This window comes from Schistocerca nitens, chromosome 10 (genome assembly GCF_023898315.1).
Source record: "Schistocerca nitens isolate TAMUIC-IGC-003100 chromosome 10, iqSchNite1.1, whole genome shotgun sequence".
NCBI classification, from domain to species: Eukaryota; Metazoa; Arthropoda; class Insecta; order Orthoptera; family Acrididae; genus Schistocerca; species Schistocerca nitens.
Window position 1 is genome coordinate 115,463,576 of NC_064623.1, and position 25,127 is coordinate 115,488,702.

The 25,127-nt window shown below is 41.1% G+C and overlaps 1 protein-coding gene across 2 annotated transcripts in view; it reads right to left on the bottom strand.

Annotated features, from left to right (window-relative positions):
* Positions 1-24,456, bottom strand: part of LOC126210196 (uncharacterized) — a 185,989-nt gene extending 161,533 nt beyond the window's left edge. For both annotated transcript variants that reach the window (XM_049939374.1, XM_049939373.1), the window contains exons 1-2: positions 24,013-24,456; positions 8,566-8,711 (exon numbers count right to left, since the gene is read on the bottom strand). The gene's annotated coding sequence lies outside the window, so the exon portion shown is untranslated. The remainder of the gene's footprint in view (positions 1-8,565; positions 8,712-24,012) is intronic.
* Positions 24,457-25,127: the final 671 nt, after the last annotated feature.

Genomic DNA, 25,127 nt, shown 5'->3' on the forward strand with positions numbered 1-25,127 from the left:
TGATGAAATGGGACCGCGGTGATCAATGCAACAGATAACTTGTTCAAATATTTAGAGAATCAATATCAATATAATGAGGATAGGTAGCAACTCCAAATAGATGACTGCTGAGCTTCAAACAAGCACATAGAAAAGACAATCACACTCTCACAACTAAACTTTTTGGCGATGGCCTCTACATTCACACAACCACTCAGACACAACTCATCTGTAGGAAGGGGAGAAGCAGTAGTAATGAGGGAGTAGAGAAATAGAGCATGTGCTCAGCTGCACCCAACCAGTGACGATGCACGACATCTCATTAAACAAATCATTTCATCTACTGTGACAAAAATAAATTTTTCCTTTTTTTCCCACATTAGCCTGATTTCCCTGACACGTTTGAAATTCCCTGATATTCCTTGATTTTCAGAACCTGTGGCAACCCTGAAAAATGAAGAGCAATGCTGCACCACTTGTAAGTAGTTGTTTTAATCACTCGTGCTCAGGTACTTACTTATTTTAAAAAATACTTTCAGCTGTACAAAGGCCTCATCCAGAAACCATATTTTATTTTATTTGTGTTGATGAATTAATTTGGTAAGTGCCTATTAACTTTCTTCAAATCTTTTAATATGTACGTTCGAATTAATTGTGAGATGCTAAATAATAGATTTCAGTTACTGGGTCATAAACACACACAATGTTTACTACTACTTGAAACCCACATGCTGGCTGAAGTTTTTTTAACAGTTCCAAGCACAAATTTTGCACCTTAGTGCGCTCGAAATTGGACTATAGAAGCATAGTTTACTCCTCTGCTCGACCGTCTATCCTTCGGCATCTCGACTCTGTCCACCACCGTGGATTACGTTTAGCGTCTGGAGCTTTTTACACCAGCCCTGTGGAAAGCCTTAATACTGAGACTGCTCAACCTCCGCTGTCCAATAGGCGAGCTGTCCTTCTGAGTCGTTATGCTAGCCATCAGTCTTCCATGCCTGCTAACCCGGCCAATGACCTTTTTTTCGACGCCTCCTTGGATTTAGGGTATGCAGGCCGCCCTTCCTCTATACTACCACCGGGAGTCCGCTTCCGTTAACTGCTATGTTCTCTTTCCTTCCACTTTCCTAAAACTTTCTTGACACCTTGGGGTACAACACTGCCTTGGCTCCGGCCCCGGACCTGCCTGCTCCGTGACCTTTGTCAGTTTCCCAAGGATGGTACCCCTTCTCTTGTTTATCATCAGGCAATTGCTGCTCTCAAATGAGGGATGCCACATTTATTTACACTGATGGCTCGAAAACATCATTTGGTGTTGGGAGTGCCTATATTGTTGGCGACACCCATAATCGATTTCGGCATCCCGACCAGTGTTCAGTTTTTACTGCGGAGCTTTACGCTGTTCTCCAGGCTATCCAATACATCCATCGCCATCAGCGGATACAGTATATCATATGCTCAGATTCGCTCAGCTCTCTCCTCAGTCTCCAAGCTCTCTACTCTGTCCACCCTCTCGTCCACCGGATTCAGGACTACCTCCACTTGCTCCACCTGGGGGGCGTCTCTGTGGCGTTCCTCTGGATCCCAGGACATGTTGGTATTTGTGGAAACGAGGCAGCTGATATAGCGGCCAAGGCTGCAGTCTCTCTTCTTCAGCCTGCTGTTCGCATGGTTCCCGTCGCCGATCTACGGAGTGTTTTATGTCGTCGTGTTGCTCTTTTATGGCACGCACGTTGGTTGACACTTCCCAATAATAAATTGCGCGACGTGAAAGCTCTTCCCTGTGCTAGGAACTCTTCCTCCTGAACTCGTCGTGTCGGGAGGAGGTAATCTTAACTAGACTCCGGATAGGGCACTGTCCTTTTAGCCATCGACATTTTTTGAGTGGCGATCCTCTCCCGCATTGTCCCCACTGCTCTCAACTGTGGTCGGTGAGACATCTTTTACTTGAGTGCCCCTATTTTACTCCATTACACACTCGTCTGCATCTGTCGCCTGATATATCTTCCATTTTAGCAGATGATACGCACTCAGCCAGTCGCATTCTCAAGTTTATTAGTGTCAGTGAGATGACGTCAGTCATTTGAAGTTCTTTTTGGGGACAAAAATTCCCCCTTTTATAGTGGTTTTTTAAGCTTTCCTTCTGTTTTTAGTTTCCCCACTTTTTTTGGGTTTCGCTCCCATTGCTGCTGATTTCCAGTTTGGTTTTTTTACCTTATCCTAAGTTACAGACCAGGCGCTAATGACCGTAGCAGTAGACCACTTTTAATACAGAGCTGTGGCTGGAAACATAAAGTTTTTATCAAGCCCTAACATATTATGCTACAGTTTGCTGAATGGGAAGTATTGTTAACAGTCTGAAATGCAAAACTGTGTCACATTAGTCTTTTACTCCGATTTAAAGAAGAGTTTTGGGCTGTGTGTGACATCATTTAAACTGTCAAACAATGCAAACTACTGGCTGAAATATCAACAATATTAGGAAAAGAATAGATTGCTACTCACCACAAAGACAACACATTGACTTGCAGACTGGCAAAACGAAAAGACTGTTACACATAGCTTTCGGTCAAAGCCTTCTTCAGAAAGGCAAGCAAGCAAGCGCACGCGCACGCGCGCGCACACACACACACACACACACACACACACACACACACAAACCACTACCTCTGGTCACTGATCCCGGCCTCAGTGGCCAGAGACATGTTTGTGCAAGTTGGGCTTGTGTGTGTGTGTGTGTGTGTGTGTGTGTGTGTGTGTGTGTGTGTGTGTTTCTATTTGAGAAAAAGCCTTTAGGCTGAAAATGTGTGTGTGTGTGTGTGTGTGTGTGTGTGTGTGTGTGTGTGTTTTTTCTACTTTTTGGCCAAAAGACTTAAATGAATAGCAGCCTTTTTGTTCTGTCTGTCTTCAGCTCAACATCTCCTCTATATGAGAGAATTCTTAATATGCCACTAGGCTTAGTACAATACTGAGTGCTGCTTTAGCCATCACATGACATTTGAATTGCACAATATGACTGGAATTATGCAAGAACTATGAACTAACAACAACAACTAGCTATAGCTTCAATAAAATTTAACAATTTTGTGAAACACAAGGAGAAATAGCATTTCATCCTACCCTACTGGTGTACAAACTTGTGAGTTATTTGAGCAAATTTTCATTAAGAGTTCTCAAACTATATTTATGGGTATATAAACATCTAAGGCAATTTTTAAGTAAACTAATAATCACAGGTGAAAACGCAGTCAGAATATTACTTGACTTTGTACACAGTACAATATTTCATATGTTTATCAGAGAGCAATGATGTAGGATGTGAGTTGCAAGTGAACATTTCAGTCCCTGTAAACCTCTTGGGTAAAAAAGTTACGAGTTTTTAATTAGCTTTAGAACTACAAAGAAATATTCAGGTGAAAGAAAGAAAATAGATTTCAAATTAAGTGTCTAATAAACAAAATAAATCACATTAAACTTACTGTAACTGACATCATCAGAATAAATTACAGCTGCAAGATATGATGTGGAGACAGTAATGAACAAATGTCACTAAATTGACACTTGGGCGGGTTCTCACGGCGAAGGAGATAGCTGTGGGTCAACCGCGTATGTCCAATTCGGAGACGGCAGAGAACAACAATGAGTTCCATACGGCCGTGGACGACTTTACCATGCGGAGCTTATTTGACGTGTTCAAGACAGACCATTCAGAGCTCCAGACATCGCAGACCTTGTGATGAAGGCCTGACTGGAGGTCTCTTTCCACGAGACCACGCACCAGGGGTGGCAAAAGTGGTGGCCTGCTTGGCCAACCGATCGACACATTTGTTTCCTGGAATTCCGATGTGGCCCGGGGTCCACACAAACATCGCTGAGAGACCACACTCGGCGAGAACAAAAACATCATCTTGAATACCGCGCACCAAAGGGTCCCGAGAAAAACACTGGTCGAGTGCTTGGAATCCACTCAGGGAGTCACTGCATATGACAAATGACTCCGCAGGGCAGGAGGAAAGGTGAGTGAGTGCACGATAAAGAGCAACCAGCTAGTGAAAACACTGCTCCCACAAGGCAGGAAATGCTGCTCAACGTAGTCGCCGTGGATGAAAGCAAACCCAGTGTGTCCATCGACCACAGAAGCATTGAAGTAGACTACATCTGCATCGCGAAACGAGGCAAGAAGAGCCAATTGTTGACGAAGATTGGCAGGTGGAACAGAGGACTTGGAGTCGCAGGACAAATCCAAGCAAAGCCGCAAGCGAGGGAGGGACCAAGGAGGGGTAGAAGAAGAGGGCTGGAAGGATGGAGGAAGGGGAAAGGACTCAAGCGACGAAAGAAGTGAACGAACGCGGACAGTGATCGGGAGACCCAACCTAGGCCGCCGTCATGGGGAGGGGAGTGCAGAAGATGGAAAAAGGAGCCTGCTGTTTGGGTGGTCGGGCGAGGCATGGACATGGGCGATGTATGACACAAGCAACTGTTGTCGGCGGAATCGTGGGGGGAGGGATTCCAGCTTCTACAAGAAGGCTAGTCACCGTACTAGTGCGGAAGGCATCTGTCGCCAGTCTGACGCCACAATGGAGAATCGGGTCGAGGCTCTGCAATGTTGAAGGTGCAGCTGAGTCGTACACCACGCTCCCGTAGACGGGACAAGACTAAGGCCTTATAGAGCTGTAGGAGGGTTGTTCATGCAGCCCCCCCCCCCCCCCCCAAACGGTGTGGCTGAGGCAGCGAAGGACATTGAGGTGCCCCCAGGACCATTGTTTAAGCTCGCAAAGATGAGGTGTCCAAGTGAGCGGAGCATCAAACAGCATGCCAAGAAAGCGATGCATCTCCTCAATACGAAGGAGTTCATTGGCAAGGTAGAGCTCTGGATGGAGGTGGACCGTTCGATGACGACAGAAATGCATCACTCGGTCTTAGAGGCCGAGAACTGAAGACCATGCATGGTTGGATGCCCAAAAATGTGCTTACGGATAGCTCCATGCAGCCACCGTTCAGTGACACTGATGCTTGGGGAACTGTAATAAAGACAAAAGTCATCAGCATATAGAGAGGAACAGACGAATGAGCCCACCGCAGCCGCAAGACCATTAATCGCCACCAAAAAGAGGGGAACACTGAGAACCGAGCCCTGCGGGAAACCATTCTCCTGAATATGAACAGAGCTAAAATAAGTGCCAACCCTAACCCGAAAGGAGCTATTGGAGAGAAAATTATGTAGAAAAATCAGAAGTGGATCCCGTAAGCCCCATTCGTGCAGCATAGCAAGGATATGATGGCGCCAGGTGGTATCGTACGCCTTCTGAAGATCAAAGAAAACAGCAACTACAAGTTCTCACCGAATAAAAGCTGTACGGATAGCCGACTCAAGCAAGACTAAATTGTTGACTGCTGAGTGGCCCTGGCGGAAGCCCCCCTGTTGCTGGGCCAGGATGCCCCGAGCTTCAAGGATCCACATGAGCCGCCGACTCATTCCAGGAGTTTGCACATAATGTTGGTAAGGCTGAGAGGGCAACAGCTATCAACCACCAGCGGATCTGCAGGTTTCAGCACCAGGATGGTAACGCTATCCTGCCAACGAGTTGGTAAAACGCCCTCCGTCCAGATGCGGTTAAACAGGACGAGTAATTCACCCTGACAGTGCGCCGAGAGATGGCGAGGAAACTGGTTGTAGATTCGGTCTGGACCTGGAGAGGTATCAGGGTGAGCTGTAAGGGCAGTTCGGAACTTCCATTCACTAAATGGGGCGTTGTATCATTCCCAACGGTGCATGCGAAATGACAACTGCGTACACTCAGCCTGCTCTTTAATGGCGTGGAATTCTGCGCTGTGGCCTGCTGTCGCGGAACTACGAGCGAAGTACTCTGCCAGATGTTCGGCGATGGTGACTGGGTCAGTACAAAGTGTACCCCGAAGAGAAAGGCAAGGGACAGACGCATGAGGGCGAAAGCCAAAAATGCGCCAAACACGCGACCGCACCTAAGATGGGGAGGTGCGAGAACCCATGGTGGCAACATATCATCTCCAGCAGGCCTGCTTGCTCCGCCAGATTGACCGCAGAGCCCGGGCCCGCAGCCGTTTAAAGGCGACCAGATTCTCTAGGGAAGGATGATGCCGGTGTCATTGCAGGGCTCGCCGGCGGTTCCGGATAGCTTCTGCAAACTCTGGTGTCCACGAAGTGACTGACTTACGCCTTAGGGTACTTTAAGAACAGGGGACAGTTGCCTTGGCAGCAGAAACAATGGCCATAGTGGCCTCGTCAACTGCCAAATCAATGTCACCAGGAAGCGGAGCAATGGCCATAGTAGCTGAGGTGTAGGCTGCCCAATCAGCTCCACGAAGAGACCATCGTGGCAGCTGGTCAGGGGGTTGGGATTGAAGAAGAGAAACCAGGATAGGAAAGGGGTCGCTACCACAGAGGTCGTCGTGGACCCTCCAACTGAGGTATGGAAGAAGACCTGGGCTACTAAGAGAGAGGTCAATGGCCGAGTATGTGCCATGAGTCAAGCTAAAATATGTGGGAGCACCAGTGTCAAGGAGGCAAATTAAGGTATTATATTCCTAGAGTAATTAGTTAAAGCCAGTTCTTGAAACTTGTCTAATAGATTTTCTCATGACAGTTTATATCTATCTTCAAGAGTCTTCCAGTTCAGTTCCTTCAGTGTCTCTGTGGCACTTGCTCACAGATTAAACAAACCTGTGACCATTCGTGCTGCCCTTCTCTGTATACATTCAATATCCCTTGTCAGTCCTATCTTGTATGGGTCCCACATACTTGAGCAATATTCTACAACCGTCACACGAGTGATTTGTAAGCAACCTCCTTTGTAGACTGACTGCACTTCCACAGTATTCTACCAATAAATCGTAGTCTACCACCTGCTTTACCCACAACTGAACCTATGAGACCATCCAATTTCATATCCCTATAAAGTGTTACACCGGGGTATTTTTATGAGTTGGCTGATTCCAACAGTGAGGGATTGATATTATAGCAACAGGATACTACTTTTTTCTTCTTCATTTTGTGAAGTGCACAATTTTACATTTCTGAACATTTAGAGTAATTTGCCAATCTCTGCACTAATTTGAAATCTTATCAAGATCTCAATGAATATTTATGCATCTTCTTTCAGATAGCACTTCATTATAGATAACTGCATCATTTAGAAAAATTCTGATTTTACTATTAACATTGTCTGCACAGTCATTAATATACAACATGAACAGCAAGGGTCCCAACACATTTCCTTGGGACGCAATGTGTGATGATGACTCTCCATTCAAGATAACGTGCTGTGTCCTCCCTACCAAAGTCCTCAATCCAGTCACAATTTTTACTTGATACATCATATGATTGTACTTTTGACAATAAGTGTAGTTGTGGTATCAACTCAAATGCTTTTCAGAAATCAAGAAATACTGTATCTACCTGGTTGCCTTGGTCCAAAGCCTTTAGTATGTCAGGTGAGAAAAGTGCGAGTTGGGTTTCACATGATCGATGTTTTTTAAATCCATGTTGGTCAGCATTGAGGAGGTCATTGTGTTGAAGATACCTACTTACGTTTGAGCTTAGAATATGTTCTAAGCTCCTACAGCAAATTGATGTCAAGGATACTGAACAGTAATTTTGTGGATCACTTCTACTAGCCTTGTTGTAGACAGGTGTGACCTGTGATTTTTTCCAAGGGTTCTACGATAGTTAGAAGAGGGGCTACCTCAGCTGTAAATTCTGTATAGAACCTGAAAGGGATTCCACCGGGGCCTGGAGCTTTGTTCAACTTTAACGATTTCAGTTGTTTCTCAACACCACCGACACTAATGCTTACTTCATTCATGGCACTTCTCCTGGGTTTTCCTTTTTAAGGGAACATTTGAAAACGGAGTTAAGCAATTCAGCTTTTACTTTGCTATTCTCAATTTCAGTTCCTGTCTCATTCATTAGGGAGTGGACACTAACTTAGGTGCATGTTAAACTATACAGATTCTCTCCACCCTCCCCCACCTTTTTCCTGATTCTGGGTTATTTGCGTGTCACACAACACCAAATTACAGGCCACATTATGTTTCTTTAATGCAGTGGTTTTCATTGCCTTCTGCATCCTCATACACCCTGATGCCATTGACCATTGATGAGTTATCTGCCTTTAGGGGCAGTTTCCCATCCAAAGGGCAAGAGGGTGGCCTGAATGTCTAACTGCTCTTCCAACCTCACTAAGATGGCCACTGGCATAATGCGGGGATCTCATTATACTTTAAGTCTTTGGTTTTTATTCAAAACTGAAGCAGGAACTGAGATTGAACCCAGGATGAAGAATGTTTACATCAGTAGTCAAAGATGCTATCCTAAGACCACAGGAGTCTGTAGTAATATCAACTGAATACCTAGTTCAAAACACTGTTGAGAACTCTGCTCCTGCTATGCTGCACACAGTCTTCATTTCGCAAAGTTCATGGAGTATCGATAAATCTTACAACATGGAGTGCGTGCACAATTCAGCCCTTGGCAGGAAAAAGCCAAGTACAGAACAGAGATCAACAGGCAACATGCACTTGGGTACACAACTGTAATCATCTACTCACCCACTGTGCTGGGCAGCTCTTCTCGTAGAACTGCCTCTGCTTTATACACAGCTCCTTATCGTCCTTGTTCTCGTCGAGACACTCCCAGTAGCGGTCACGTGAATCCCAGCAGCGCTTTCGATCCTCTCTCGTTGGAAAAGACATTACTGAGAAGAAAAACATTACACATTTTAATCCGAGAGGCCAGTAATGATAGTAGAGTTTTGCAACCACTCTTCATCTAATTAAATTAGTGTCTGCAGTACTTTCATTTGGTATGACAGCTAGGATAGGGGGGGGGGGGGGGGGGAAGAGAACTTAACATAAATTAAAGGTGCAAGGCAGCAATATTTTGACAAACACAACTACAGATGATATCATCATCATCATCTGCCCACCTCTGCAGTTGAGGATCAGCATGCTTCGCTGTCATGTGGAGAACCTAGGTTCACTTCCCAGTACTACAAAGGTTTTTCATCGATTGAAGAGAGTAGAATAATGTGCACTCAGCCTGATGAGGATATCTGAACGGTTGCTTCAAGAAACAGTACTGACTCCAGATTCGGGAAGCCAACATTAAAAGTACTAATCATACACAGCTTGCCCACACACTCATAACAAACGACACTGTTAGCACAAGATAGAGCAGTGGACCATCAACAGCCCATCAAATACAAGATCTCATCAAACAGTTAATACCATTGTTGTTGTTGATCATCATGATAACAGCATCAGTATCAACAACAATAATACACACTTCTCCTTAAGCAAAATTACTGAGAACATTAACAATGACAAACAAAACTCAGGCACTGCCCAAAGCCTTCGCGATCATCTGGAATGTTTATAGCAGTAAATCTCTATCCATCAAGCCCAACTATGCAATTATAAAACACACATACACCAAGGATCACTCTATGCACCTGAGCAAACTTTAATAGTGGCACCTATTAATTACAAGTTATACGCAACAGATACAAACAATGGAAAATCCAGGATGGAATGTAATAATATTATGAAAAGGAAAGTTGCTACTCACCATATAGCCGAGATGCTGAGTCACAGACAGGAAGAACAAAAAGACTGTCACAAATAAAGCTTCCAGCCATTAAGGCTTTTGTCAACAATAGACGTGTACACACACACACACACACACACACACACACACACACACACACACACTCTGTTTCAGATGCCTGAGACTGCAGTCGTGTGTGTGTGTGTGTGTGTGTGTGTGTGTGTGTGTGTGTGTGTACACATCTATTGTTGACAAAGGCCTTAATGGATGAAAGCTTTATTGGTGTCAGTCTTTTTGCTGTGCTGTGCCTATCTGCAACTCAGCATCTCCGCTATATAATGAGCAGCAACTTTCCTTTTCATAATATTATTACACGACAGACACATGTTTACACGTTCCCCAGTCCTTCAGAATAATCTCCAGCACTGTATATAATCTGTTTCCAGCATTGTGGAAGATGCTGGATACCCTTAGCAGCACAAGTTGTGTTGATAATTTGAATGGATTGATCTGTTATCGCTATTTAGGAATCAAAGTCACCAGGGCTAAAGTCTGGGGAGTGTGGTGGATGGTACAACACTTTCTAGCCCACCAATCAAACAAATCAGTCACAACTTGTGCCATAATCGCCTGAGCATTGTCCTGGAAAACAATGAGTGAGTCCTGCAGAAAGTATCGCTGTTTCCTTCTCGAAGCTGGTCACAGGCTGTGTCTCAGAAATGAACAGCTTAGAGAAAGAAGCGACAACATTTTCTGCAGAGCCCACCCATAATTTTGCAACACAACACTCGAGCACATATGGTGCAAGTTGTGACTGTGTCTGGAAAGTGGTGTACCACCTATCACACTACCCAGACTTAAGCCCTTGTGACTTCAATTTCATTCCTAAATTGAAAGAAGCACTTCATGGCACTTGCTCCAGAACTGTTACAGAGACTTATTGGGCAACACACGACTCTGCTCAAACTATCAATACAACTGGCACTGCTACGGGTATCCTATGATTTCCACATTGCCAGCAATGGGCTGCCATAAATTTGTCAGAAAATCTTGCTAGAGGTGTGTGACCATCACAATCACAAAAAGTATACAGAATTTTAAAAAGCTGGATGATGACAGAAAAAGAGATGCTAGATTTTCTTTGGACTCATTTATTTTATTCCTCATTTCACTTTTCGGACTATGCCTATCTTCAGATGACAAACTAAAACTAAACTCTGCCCAAACAGGCCATGAAGGCCCAACGGTACCGATCGGTCCCCATGTCATCCTCAGCCCAGATGCATCACTGGATGTGGATGAGGAGGGCCATGTGGTCCGCACACCACTCTCCCTGCCATATGTCAGTTTACGAGACCGAAGCTGCTACTTCTCAATAAAGTAGCTCCTTAGTTTGCCTCACAATGGCTGAATGCACCCCGCTTGCCAACAGCATTCAGCAGACCGGTCACCCATGCCAGTGCTAGCCCAGCCCGACAGCGCTTAATTTCTGTGATCTGATGGGAACTGGTGTTATCGCTGCAGCAAGGCTGTTGGCCTATCTTTAGGAAACCCAACAAAAATACAATAATAAATATAAAGTTACATGGTGTAGACAAAAAATCAAGTGTCTTAAATAAGCAATGTATTTGCAACATATTTGCACACAATTATTTTTGTTACAAGAATACATAATATTTTACATAAAAGTTAAATATAACTTTGACAAGTAAATCAAAAATCATCAGGAAAACCATGAAGTTAAACAAAATAACAGCAGCAAACTATATATGATGGCTTAACATGGACAAAACTTAGAGTGAAATGATAGGAATGGCCTCTTGTGCCTGCTAAGTAAACCTCCATTCAATAGGAATTGTGACTAAGCGGTCATTTCATCATTATTATTAGTTACATATTTGTACCTACAATAGAAAAATATTTTTGATATAACTCTTTGTTGGCATTAAAAAATTTATTTTCCAGATCATTCTTTCATTTTTTAGCAACCACACAGAGTCGTGTCATAAATATTTATACTGTAGGTATGTTGACGGCATTTTCATCATCAGGCAGCCATGATGAAGTCCAGGAACTTGCTCATGATCTAAACTCTATGCATGATAATATGAAGTTCCCACTGACTTTGAAAAGGAGGGATTTCTCAACTTCCTAGATCTCATGATCACTAAAGGAGATTCAAAAATATGGTATGATGTCTTCCATAAGCCAACAGTATCAGATTTGATTATTCCAAATCATTCATGTCATTCAGATGTGCATAAACAAGCCTACTTTGTACCTACAGATGGAAACTCGAGGTAGGAATATCAACAATGTAGGAAAAGGTAGATTGCTACTTACCTCAAAGAAAACACGTTAAGTTGCAGGCAGATGCAATTAAAAGACACTCACATAAAGCTTTCGGCCACCCAGCATCTCAGATGGAATGCTTTGTATCTATGTTTTATGGGCTAGAAAAACTAGGCTTGGACAAAGAAACATTAGAGAGGGAAGTTAGCACAATTATTCAAGTTGGGTTAGCAAATGACTCTGCAGAAACAGCAATCAGGTACTTGGGGAAAAATACTTTAAAAAGTAGAAAGAAACAAAGATGAAAATAAAATAGCAGTCAAACATATTTCACTACCACACCTTGGCCCTGTTTCAGAAAAAACATAGCCAATGCATTTAAAAAATTTAAGATTTAGGTCCGTTTTCAAATAAATAAACGATGGAAGCTACGGCATCACAGTCTACATGTGCCACAGCACAAATTTTGTAATGGAGGAGTCTACAAAATTAAATGTGGATCTTGCAAGAACTTCTACACTGGGCAAACAGAGAGTGTTTAAGATAAGGTTCAGAGAACACAGCTACATGAGTAAAAGTAGTATGCTGGGTTATCATTTGAAAGAGCAGAATCACAAACTCATGACACTAAGTTGTGTATAAATATATTTAAAAAGATCCTTCTACATATTGTTTTTTTCCCTAATAGGTTGGCATGACTAGCACTTAAAATTTGTAAATATATATTTTATTTCATGTAGGCCTTATCATTTTTAACATTGACTTTTATTATGGACAAATATGCAACTAATGATAACAATGAAATAATGACGTAAAGTAGCACCGCTATACTCATGCCATCTGTTGATAACAGGAACGTGAGACTGTTCCTCTCATTCTACTGCAAGTTTTGCCCATGTTAGCTCATCATACCTCGTTACTACTGCTATTTTGTTTAACTTTATGGTTTTCCTGATAATATGTGATGTACCTGTCAGAGTTACATTTAACACTTACATAAAATAGTATGTATTTTTCTATAAAAAATAATAGTTGTGCAAATATATAGCAACTAAATTGCTTATTTAAGAAACACTTGTTTTATGTACAACACATAATTTTATATTTATTACTGTACTTTTCCCAGGTCATCTGAAGATGGGCAGAGCCTGAAACATTTAATGGGGAATAAAATAAACATGTCTAAAAAAAAAAAAAAAAAAAAAAAAAAAATTAGTACTTGTTTTTCGGTGGATCATCCAGCTTCTTTAAATTCCCTATAGTTTTTAGCAATGGGTTACACACAATTCTGGTGACTACTTTGAAGCACAGTAAAACTTAGCAACATGTATCTGCTTTTTGTAAGTCATAAATAAATTGTTGTCACTATTAAAGTTCCAGTTTTCATATTATAAATTAAAGTTCCCCCCAATAACAGACAGACTTGTTCACAAGGAAGGATCACTTGTATAATTCACACTGAAGAGCCAAAGAAACTGGTACACCTGACATATCTAGAAGTATCAGGGGTCCCATATCACTCCAACTGCTCACGCGCACACCATTAAAGAGCCTCCACCAGCCTGAACAGTCCACTGCTGACACCCAGGGTCCATGGTTTCATGAGGTTGTCTCCATACCCACACACATCCATCTGCTCAATACAATTTGAAAGGCAACATGTTTCTAGTCATCAGCAGTCCAATGTCAGTGTTGACGTGCCCAGGTTAGGCATAAAGCTTGTATTGTGCAGTCATCAAGGGTACACTAGTTGGTCTTCAGCTCCAAAAGCACATAAAATTATGTTTCATTGAATGGTTTGCACGCTGACACTTGTTGATGGCCCAGCACTGAAACTGCAAAAGTTTGCAGAAGAGTTGCACTTCTGTCATGCTGAACGATTCTCTTCTGGAGTCGCTAGTCCCATTCTTGCAGGTTCTTTCTCCAGCCACAGCATGTCGGAGATTTGATGTTTTACCGGATTCTTGATATTCATGGTGCACTCGTGACATGGTCATACATGAAAATTCCCACTTCATCACTACCTCGGAAATGCTGTGTCCCATCGCTTGAGCGGTGACTGTAACACTGTGTTCAAACTCACTTAAATCTTGATAACCTGCCATTGTAGCAGCAGTGACCGACCTAACAACTGTGCCAGACATTTGTTGTCTTATATAGGCACTGACTACCACAGCACTTTATTCTGCCTGCTTACATTCCTTTGTATGTGAATATGCATGCCTATACCAGCTTCTTTGGGGCTTCAGTGTATAACCTCTAGGTAATGATGAGTATGCAATATATATTCCACATTTAATTGGCATTTGGAGTGACATCTTTTGGCAATGATGGCACCTATCGGCCCGTCTTCTACAGACGAGGTGGTACCTAACGGGAACAGCAGTAAACAGCAACGCAACTCCAGGGAGCAGCGAAGCTCAACCAGACGAATGGTGGTCTAGTAGCAAAGCACGTGTCTGGAAATCGGGAGGTCACAGGTTTGAATACTGGTCTGAACACAGATGTTTCAGTTGCTTTTAATCTAGCATTCATTTCTCAATGTTGTGGAGATTCGCCCAAGACAACACTTGTTTCAGATTCCACATTAAACTGTAAGTTAAGGACATGCAAGTGGCCAAAAAGTGGTGTTCAACTGAAGGACTTGTACCAGGTCATTAGGCCACACGATTTTATTATTACCAGAATCTCTCACACCTACAATTCATCTTCTATACATATTATAAATTAAACCACTAACAAATTTTTCTGTCTGTCTGTGAAGGCTAAGTTTGGAAACTACTATAGTGATTTTGATACTGTTTTCATTAATATACAGGTTCGTGAGGAAGGTTTCTTTGTATAATTTATTACTTGTATGGCAACAACTCATCTGGCTGTAGATACTTAGTGCTACCTGTGCAAAGCTGGGGCATGTCGCTAGTTAATAATGAATGTCAGATATTATGAAAAATAATCAGATCCAAAGTGATACCTGGATGCACAAAAACTTCAGAAGAATTATGTTACCAGATGGAATGATTCAGTTTCACTGCATAGAAAGGACACCTGAAATGTTAGGTGCATACAGCACGAATGGATGACTTATGATAAACCACGAAAATCTTTGACATCATAATCAGGACCCAAAAAATCGAAGTACGAAGCCAGCACACATCGCTGTTGACGAAAATGCAACTATGCAGACGATATACAGACAGACCGACTCTGTTGTCACTACCAAAAAGTAATGCATACTTCTGTCGTATCCATCTTGGGGTACCTACAGCCCTTAGGTTGCATTCAAAGTGGCACTAACAGTGGTCAGCAGAGGTCGCCCAATAACAGTGGCTGATAGTTCTGTCACAGTGAATCCAATCTTCTTTGTCAGTTTTTGGTGAAGTCAAGGAAGTTAGAATATATTACATCAAGGAGGTTAGAATCTATTCTAAGATGGCAAGTATTGTGCACTCTTTTCTCAGTTACTGAAATAATGAAACAAGTTTCACAAATACAAGAGATTAACTGAGAAATGTCCTGTTACATACTCAAGATGATTTGTAGGGGCAGTGAAAAGTAAGATTACAAACACTCTACACAACTCCAAATTAATTCAGCAAAACAGACATGTGTCCATTAACCTTCTACGACTGCCATTCCACATACATGAAATGACACACACAAATTTTAGAATACTATACTCTGAGCACATAAAGAACCGAAAATTGGAAACACATACATCATATTCGCAAACCTCTGCATACAACAGAATCGCCACCGTATTCGTATAAAAATATCAGTAAGCAGAAGCAATAATTCTCACACAGTTAATGGGTGCCTACCACAATCCAAGAAAGATCAACTACAGTAACTTGAAGTATCAAAATGAACATATACCACCTTTCTAACTTGAATAAACAATTTGATCCTAGCTCCTATCGAAGTAGCCCCTTGGCTAATTAAACACAGTTGTCAACGATTCTGGAGGTCTTAGAGCAAACAAGGAAATTTTCAGTTGTGATACTTCATAGCTCATCTGTCACAGCCCACTGGATGTCTGCAATATCTTGACGAAGCTTTCCTTCCAGTCGCCTTTTCACTCACGAAAACAAGGAAAAAATCACAAGGCGAGAGGTTGGGCAAATATGGCGGATGTGGAATGGCGATAACAGAATGTCTGGCCAGGTACTCAGAAGCAGGTCAAGCAGTATGGGGTTCTGCATTGTCGTGCAGTAGAAACCAGTCTCGAGAATGCCCAAATCGGGTCGGCAACATTGAATTGTTTGTCACAAACATTTTGAGACTTCGGTGTAAAGAGTTTGGTCCACTGTTTGACCTGGAGGAACATATTCGTGGTGAGCTAGTGCTTTACTATCAAATAATGTGATCAACATTGTCTTTGTTCTCGAAGGTTGTCATTTGACTTTTTCCAAGGCTGGCAATCTACGACTCTGCCATTCAGCACCGACGTTTCGTGTGAGGGTCATACTGGTAGCACCAACTTTTATTCCCAGCAATAACCTTTGACAGAAGTTTGGGATCACATCTGGCTCCATCCAGTAGTTCATCAGAAATTCTTCATCTTTCCTCTTTCTGTTCATCTGTTGGTGTGTGAGGGACTAGTTTTGCATTAATTTTCTGTTTCCCTAAATCTTTACATAACATTTTATGACACACATCACGATTCAAATTAAGTTCTTCTGATATTGCACGCACAGTTACATGACAGTCTTCTTGCAATAACAGCCTTATATGCTCCATGTTTGCATTGGTACAAGCTGCAGATGGGCAACCAGCTCTGCGATCGTCTCACACTGAATGTCTGCCTTCGCAAAACCTACTGCGCCACTCAAAAGCCAAATTTCTTGAAAGTGCCTTGTTTCCATATGCTTGCTTAATCATCATCCACATTTCACTAGAGGTTTTCCTGAGCTTGATGCAGAACTTAACGTTCACTCTTTGCTCAACGATCAGCATTGTGTCACCATAGCTAATGCGCCACGAACCCAAACAGTGAGTTGCTAAGCACAGCCCTGCCATCTAGTGAGTTTGCACGGAAACATGGCCAACGTTATCAGGATGCCACAAACTTGTTTCTTGTACTAAACTTAAACATTTCCTCACAATCCAAGTTTTGGACGTGGGAAATGTCGCCCGATTCAACTCGATGGAGGGAGATGGAGAGATGGGTTTGAATTCCTCTGACTGTCATCCAAGTTTGTAAGTTTGGGCACTGGGATCAGTTGCAGTGAGACTGTCCACATACTGGCATGCCAAATGCGCCAGTGTCAGTACCACTGCAACCACAGTCTGAATCCGAAGGTGGCAAGTGACCACTGCATGTCAGATCTTCAATGTTCTGTGCGTCACAGGAGCAGTCTAATATTTGCACAGTGTTACAGTGGTGTAAAATGGAAATGCATGCACGGTCTGAGCATAAATAATACAAAAAGACATGTCAACTGACTTGAACAGTGTATACAAGTTGCATTGCCTGATCCACAATTGAAAACACAGTGCATCCTATGCAATGCAATGGGAATAATTGTGTCACACACCACTCTGGAAGAGTGATACATATCCATACATATTCCTTGCTAACGAACGATACACGTGAGCAAAAGAACAATGAAACAAATTATTATAAAGGAAACAACAGCTATTGTGTGGATTTATTGCTTACTAGCCTTTTCCCCAAAGTTTTGTCTGCACTTGTGTATGTCACATATGATGCACATGTCTGTTCCTCTTCCTCTCTTGGTCCATCTCTGTCCTTCTCTTCTACAGCCCACTCTCTACCCATCTCCTCTTCTCCCCACCACTGCAAATCTTCTCGTCTCGCCTCTCTGCCCATCTCCTACTTCCACATTCTTTCTGTCCATCTTCTACACGTTCTTTCTGTCCATCTTCTCCTCCACCTATGTCCATCTCCTACACCCCTCTCCCCCGCCCCCAATTTTCTCCCCCCCTCTCTTGTCTGCAGCTTACACTGCCCATCCCTCCACCCCATCTCCTTCTCAGCCTGTCTCCCCCCCTCTCCTTGCCCATTTCATCCTCCCCTTCTCTCCCTGTCCGTCTCGTCCTCATCTCCCTCTCTATGTCCATCTCATCCTGCCCTCTCTTCCCCAGTCCTACTCCTCCTGCTCTCCTCTCCCAATCCATTCCCTCCTGCCCCTCTCCCAATCCATGCCCTCTTGCTCCCTGCTCTGTTCATCCCCTCCTCTGTACTTATTCTTCCCCTTGCCCCCTCACTTTGGCCAACCACACGTGTAGCCCCTGCAAAAGAGAGCGATAATGGAAGCGTATACTACTCTGACAACATTCCTGCAATGCAGGGCAGCCTATATGGCAATGGCTAAAAAAAGGCTTGTTGCCCGTATATCCATTCCAATTGTAGCTAGGAGGATATAAACAAGACAGTGCTGATACTCATGAAGTTTGCCGTTTTTATGCCAGATTTGGATGAAACTGATCCAGTAGTAAGGGAGGTGCTGGACATACAGACATACATACAGTCTGCTTTATACTTATACATCGATTTGCGTGTGGAGAACCAGGCCAATGGATGGTGCGTCTCCAAAACTGAACAGGAATCACAGTAAGTTTGCAAAAGGAAATACCTGTATAGGCATGACAGGGAAGCTTCCTGTATTACTGGCCTACGCTGGAGTAGCATATTGTCATAAGAATAAATGAGGGCCAACATGACATTGCCTGTAATCCTATTAAAACAAATGAATTAACCTGTCGTTCCCAATTCTGAGTTTATACTTAGTGTTACCAAGTGAGATGTGATGATTGCAGTCTTCTGTCATTTGACAGACACTATAAATCTTTTTGAACAATTCATGGAGTATTTATATGAAAATTATCAAAATAAACCAATTAATAACAAACTAGCTGGTGACATGAGTAATACCAAAGCAACCAAATACACTTTTTACACAATATGTTAGCCTTTTATCCTCAAATGGTTACATCTCCTATGGATTGTTTTCATACCTCTGAAATTTAACCCATTTATAAAACAGCAGATCCAAACCACGATTTATTTACATCTAAATCCTTACTTCACAAACCACAGTACACTGCACAAAGAAATTTCATAACACTGCTAAGTCATTAACTTTCCTGTTCCACTCACAACTGAGCAAGAAAAAAATAACTGTATACCTCTGTACTTACTGTCATTGGTGATATACCCAAGGCAGTATAATTTTTGCAGTCTGTCACAAATATTAACTCACTGAATGATTTTTTTGATGATATTTCACCATAAGAATGTAGTCTTCCCTCCAGGAATTGCATACAAATTCACAGGGCATTTTTATAACATTACAATACCGCAGCATATTTCTGAATTGCTTGCATACCTCTGAATACGTTATATGTCTTCTTTTAATCAAACCACATCAACCCATACCATCTTATGGGTGGAGAGGTTCTCTTCATTCTATGCGAAGACACCAAGATTTGAATGCCTATTTCAAATTCTTATTTAGTATTAGCCAACGTTCCTACTATGCACCAAGGGTTTTAGGAAGGAGCAATTAGCTCATTCCTCAATATGACTATTTAATTCTGAGGATCTTTGCATAGGATTTTAAGTAATATGTTTGTTTTCATGGACATCTTTCATCGGCACCAACAGCCATACTCGTGGCCATCGTTAGTCCAAACATCCAAACTTTTGTGATGTCAACTTCAAAACCACAGTATCCATTACATGTGAAATTCGCCATGGGGAAGTGCCGTGAAAATTAGAAGAAAAATTAATTTAGACAGTGAAGCATTCAGTAACTACAATGCACTTGCCACTTTTGGCAGAAAATCATAATATTTGCTACAAAAGTGCTTACTTATTCTGCTACAAACAGTAAAAGAAAGATTCTTACCAAGTATTAGACCACCAGGACCACCCATAATTGCAAGACACTTAACTCTTACTGAGCAATGGCTAAGTCTAAAAATTTTGTTGATGCTTGTAAGAAAGCTGAATACTGTATCGCAATCGTTTTAATGAAGAACAAAATACAATATTTTAATGAAGAAAAGGATCCATCAAGTTAGATTTAGGTTGTATTTTGGCAATTTCTCAGTTCTCTAACACTGCTTACTCAGAAATGTTACTGCTTTACTGCCATTTACTCATGCATAGATTATTCATTTAATGCCAAAATTAGACAAAAATAGCGATTCACTTTGAATAATTTAATAATAATTATCATATGAATAAAGATTTCATTGAATTTGAATGGACTACTAACTATCTTCTTTCTTAACCATTTTTGTTTAATATCTTGTATTTTAAATTTTATACTATTCAAAAATTAATTCTCAACTGGAAATTTAACGTATATTTCAAATCAAGGTAATCTGTCAAATTAAAGCAAAATAACATAATAAATATTCTTTTTCATAAATATTTGAAGCTATTATGACTAGTTACACTCTGTAAAACAAAATACATAACTACAATATGTATAATTACGAAAATTTCTCAGAAAAAATATTGAACTACAGCCACCTCAATCAAAACAAGTATACTTTTTTATGGCACTTCCATTAAAATACGTAGGCTATATGTTTACTTAAACAAACCATTTTAAAAAGCCATTCAATGTCTTAAGAATTTTGTATGAAAAACTTATAGAATGTAAAATACAAATTCATTAGCAAGAGCTGCCACAAAAGTTCATGCCACATTGCTTGGAAGCACAACAAATAAGATGTGTTGGTGTATGATGCAGAGTATTCAATGTGACTGTGAACTAGCCAAGGTTATCACTAAGGTGTTGTTCTTACAACATGGACTGACTGTAGAAAACGAAAGCTGTAAAGCAGTAAATGTGATTTATTTGTCAATGGGTGTTGGACTCTGAAGTACCTCAGCAATATTTACAGTTAACAGTAATCCTCTAGACAGAAACAGAAAAAATAGGGCAAAAGTAAGTATATCTGAACAGTATTTTATTTTTTGTATCAAACCAAACAATTCTGAAGGCAGCTTCTAGTTGTAGGCAGGAAAATGCTAATATCTCAGTTACACAATGTGAGATCATATTTTGAACTTGCCAAAAATCTACATTAATGATCAAATTTATTTTTTGTTAAAAGTCATCTTGTTGACACCTTGAGCTACATGTAAAGTACTTAATTGCCAGGGTGGTATTTGGGCTTAGGGCTTATCACCAGTGTTATATTACATATCTCTATATCAAATGATGGGCATGCAAATTATAAATTCTCTATGATGTTGATCTCACTGTACAGAGGTCATAGTGCATACGTTACTGCTGTCATATGCTGTGGTTGTCGCTGTCGCAGCAATAAGCAATGGGCCTGTTAGACGCTCCTAATAGAAATTAAATAATTTTAATGTTCTTTTTGTTGTGCCTGTCTGCAGCTAAACAGGTCATCTTTACAATGAGTAGCAATATATCCTTTTGCTAACATGTTGATGTATCAACTGTGCACTTTCCATTGTTTGAAATAACTTTATATTTTCAGGACTGTTCCATTAACAAAGCCACAACTATTTTCTTCCCACCCTTGTCTGCCACACTGTTCTATCACTGATGATTCTGACACAAAGAGAATGTTATACTCAGCTTAGCATCCAGCCTACCTTACTTTGTATCCTCACAATTGCCTTGCATTGCAGTATCTGCATGTATATAAAATTGTTTCCTGAGTACTGCATCAAAATTAAATGAGCTACCATCTTTTACATACTCATAAGAAATGAAAACTCAGCATTTACAATCACTTTCATGACTAGGCAATTAAGATGGAGTACTAGCTATGACTGAACAAAGATGGAGGAAGTCAGCCATTGTCTTTTAAAAGGAACCAATCTGGAATCAGCCTTATTTTGTTTAGAGAAATCAAGGAAAACACATATCCAGATGGCCAGATGAATGTGATTCCTGTAATGAGAAAGCAGTGCAGCAAGCTATTCAGTTTTTCACCTGCACTTAATTTGAATAAGTGTGTGCAGTTTCACTACATTGTAATACTTTTCAATTTTGTTAGGTGGAATACGAGGTGTGACCAAAAAGGAACAAGAATTTTTGTTTTTATTAAAGATTATTTACTCATCAAAAATAACTTAGTTCCATTCAAAGACATCCCTCTCAGATATAATACACTTGTGCCAGTGCTTTTTCCAATCTGAGAAGCACTTCTGAAACTCACTTTTCGTTATGGAATTCAATGATTCTGTTTTTATCTTATCGACCGAGACAAATTAATGTCCTTTCATGGTTCTCCTCAGCTTCGGAAACAGGAAGAAGTCACAGAGGGCTACGTCCAGTGTATACGGTGGCAGAGACAACATAAGAGTTCCCCCTCCCCCAAACAATCACAAACAAGCATTGAGGAGTGAGCAGAGAGCATTATCATGATGCAATTTCCACAAGTATTTTTGCCACAATTATGGCCTTTTCTTTGCGTTGCTTCACGCAAATGGCACATAACTTCCAGGTAATATTCCTTATTGACCATATGACCATAATGCACGAACTCATGTTAAACCATTTCATTGTAATCGAATAAAACAATGAGAAGTACCTCTACACGTGATCAAACTTGCTGAATTTTTTTGGTCTCAGTATCCATTGGGACGACTGGACCTCGGTTTTGACGTCATACCCATGTTTTATCACTTGCTACAACTTTCGTTATAAGATCTGGATCATTGTCATTCATTCATTCGGCAATTCCTGAATGATGTCTATGAAACGTTGTTTTCGGTCAAAATTCAACAATTTCAGAACAAATTACTACTGTGTGTTTCATGTCCAAAACATCTGAAAAAATTGCTTGGCCTGACCAAAAGGATATGCTGACATCATCAACAACCTCTCTGACATTGATTAAGCAACTTTACAGAACCATTTCTTTACTTCTTCCTCAGTGTTGTTAGTAATTTATGTCTTAGGGCATCCAGAACAGTCATCATCTTCAACGTCTTCTCAATTCTCTTTGAAACACTTATACTACTTGTAAACTCTTGTCTTATTTATAATAGATTCGTCAAAACCCACAGTCAGCATTTCAAATGCAGTGCTGCACTTTATTCTGTTTTTCAAGCACTCGACAATGTATAAAACCTTTTTGACTGTCAACAATAAACTAAATATTCAAAACAACTGAAAATGCATACATGATCAGGAACATGTGTGCCAGAAAGATAAAAAAGATTGAAAATTTGATACATAAAAGTCCGCAAAATTAAAAAATGCCCTTTCCTTTTTCATTACACCTTGTACACGGAACCAACCCAAACACCAAGAAACATTTCAGATTCCATTAAGCAATATTTTCTGAGTATTACAGTATAAGGTATTCTGGGTCTCCAGTAGCTCATCACAGAGCAATAAGGTAAGGGTGACTTTTTATTGGGTTTTTTGTTCTAATTATTCATGTATATGTGAAAATAACTTCCAGTGAGAAAGATTGTAATACAAAATCACCAAAACCTAAAACACACAAAGCAGATTTATATAAGAATTACTTTATCGGCAGTATAAGTGCCATACAGTTACATTTCATTGCACCATTTTATCACAGATGTTCAGACTGTTCTGCCAGTAAACAGGGCAGTACTTAACAAATGGAGAACTTTTGCCTTAAAGATATGTCGACCACCACGAACACAGAAGACCACTGAAAACTGCCTTACATTTCCAGGAGTCTGGCACACTGCTTCCACAGTTGTGACAGTTCTAGCAATTGCGTCTTGTGAACTGTGCTCTTCATCTATAAACCTATCCATACTTCTGGGTATCACTGTTAATGTACAACTAACACTGCCGAAAAAACGAACTTGTGTCAGATCCAATCAGTACTGAAATTGAGTTGTAGGCAATATCACTGTCAACAGCCAGTACCTTGAGTGACTAGAGAAAATTTGTTTCCAAACAACATATACATTGCATAATTTCAACATTTTCACTGTTGTACAGATATTTTTGATGTGATACAGACACAGAGATAAACTGGGGCAACAGATCAAAAGAAATGCAATAACTATGTAATAAGCCAGCAGAGATTAGGTGTCACTTATAGCAAAATACTCAGAAACTGTCCCTGAAGAACCTCCGAAATTTTCTCAGCAATGTTTGGGTCCATCCTGTAGTGTTTGTTAGCTTATCACATTCTAAAGTCATACATACCTGCAATCAGACTGGAAGCTCCTCACTGAAATCTCGTGTAGAATAGCACTGATAAGTTTCAAAGTATCTGGCAATGAAAACAGCTGTGGAACTCAATTCACAGAATATTAGGACACTGACTGAAGTGATTGATGGTAATTGGGAGAGTCTCTGTTGTGAACATTGAGAACACACCACTTCCAACTAATGTCATAACTGACCAGTGCAAAAATCTCAAGTGATCAACAAGACACAGATATAGTACACAGTGCTCTTCTGCACAAAACACAACTCTGGTGTCACAAATTCTAAAACAATTCAGAAAAAAAAATGTTAGGAGCCTCGAAGAAATATAGAAGTATAAGAGTTGCCACACAACTCCATAGAAGCACTGCATTACACAAAGATATTTAAACTCATGCAAACAGAACTCCCACTGCATTTCTCCCACACACAACTCCTGCCCCTCCCCCCCCCCCCCTCCCATCTTTGCAATTCCTCCCACACTGTGGAACTGGTCTAGTCACAGCCAGCAATAGTATGAATGGGCTCTCAAGGTTAATAAACAGCCAAGAGCGTGGGAGTAAAGCAATCCTATTCTGAGACTGACACTCCCCCTCTTCCCCCTCTCCTCTCCTCTCCTCTCTCTCTCTCTCTCTCTCTCTCTCTCTCTCTCTCTCTCTCTCACACACACACACACACACACACACACACACACACACACAAGATGAAGCACCTCTGGACAGCACATGTCAATGCAAAAACCAACATCGTTCACAGTTGTGCAAAAAACAGCCCTTGAACACAAGCCAACAGTGTGTCACTTATATGCCACGTGTTAGAAGGATGAGGGGTTCAATTAATTCTTGGCTCCAATAATAGCCTGAATGTGTATTTTTAGAGGCCAGTGGAACACACTTGTGTATTTCTGTATCAACCTGAACTCTTGGAACTGTGTGCTACATGTTAAAGCCCAGAGGCAGAATCTGCAACCAATCTTGTGTAAAATGAGTGTTACTTAAAATGAGCACTTTTCAGCTTTTTGTCAGAAGATGCAACTTGTAAACTGAGTCCTATCCAACAAATGATTTTTTTTATTTGTCACTAAATTCTGTTAAATACAAGCATTTTGTTTG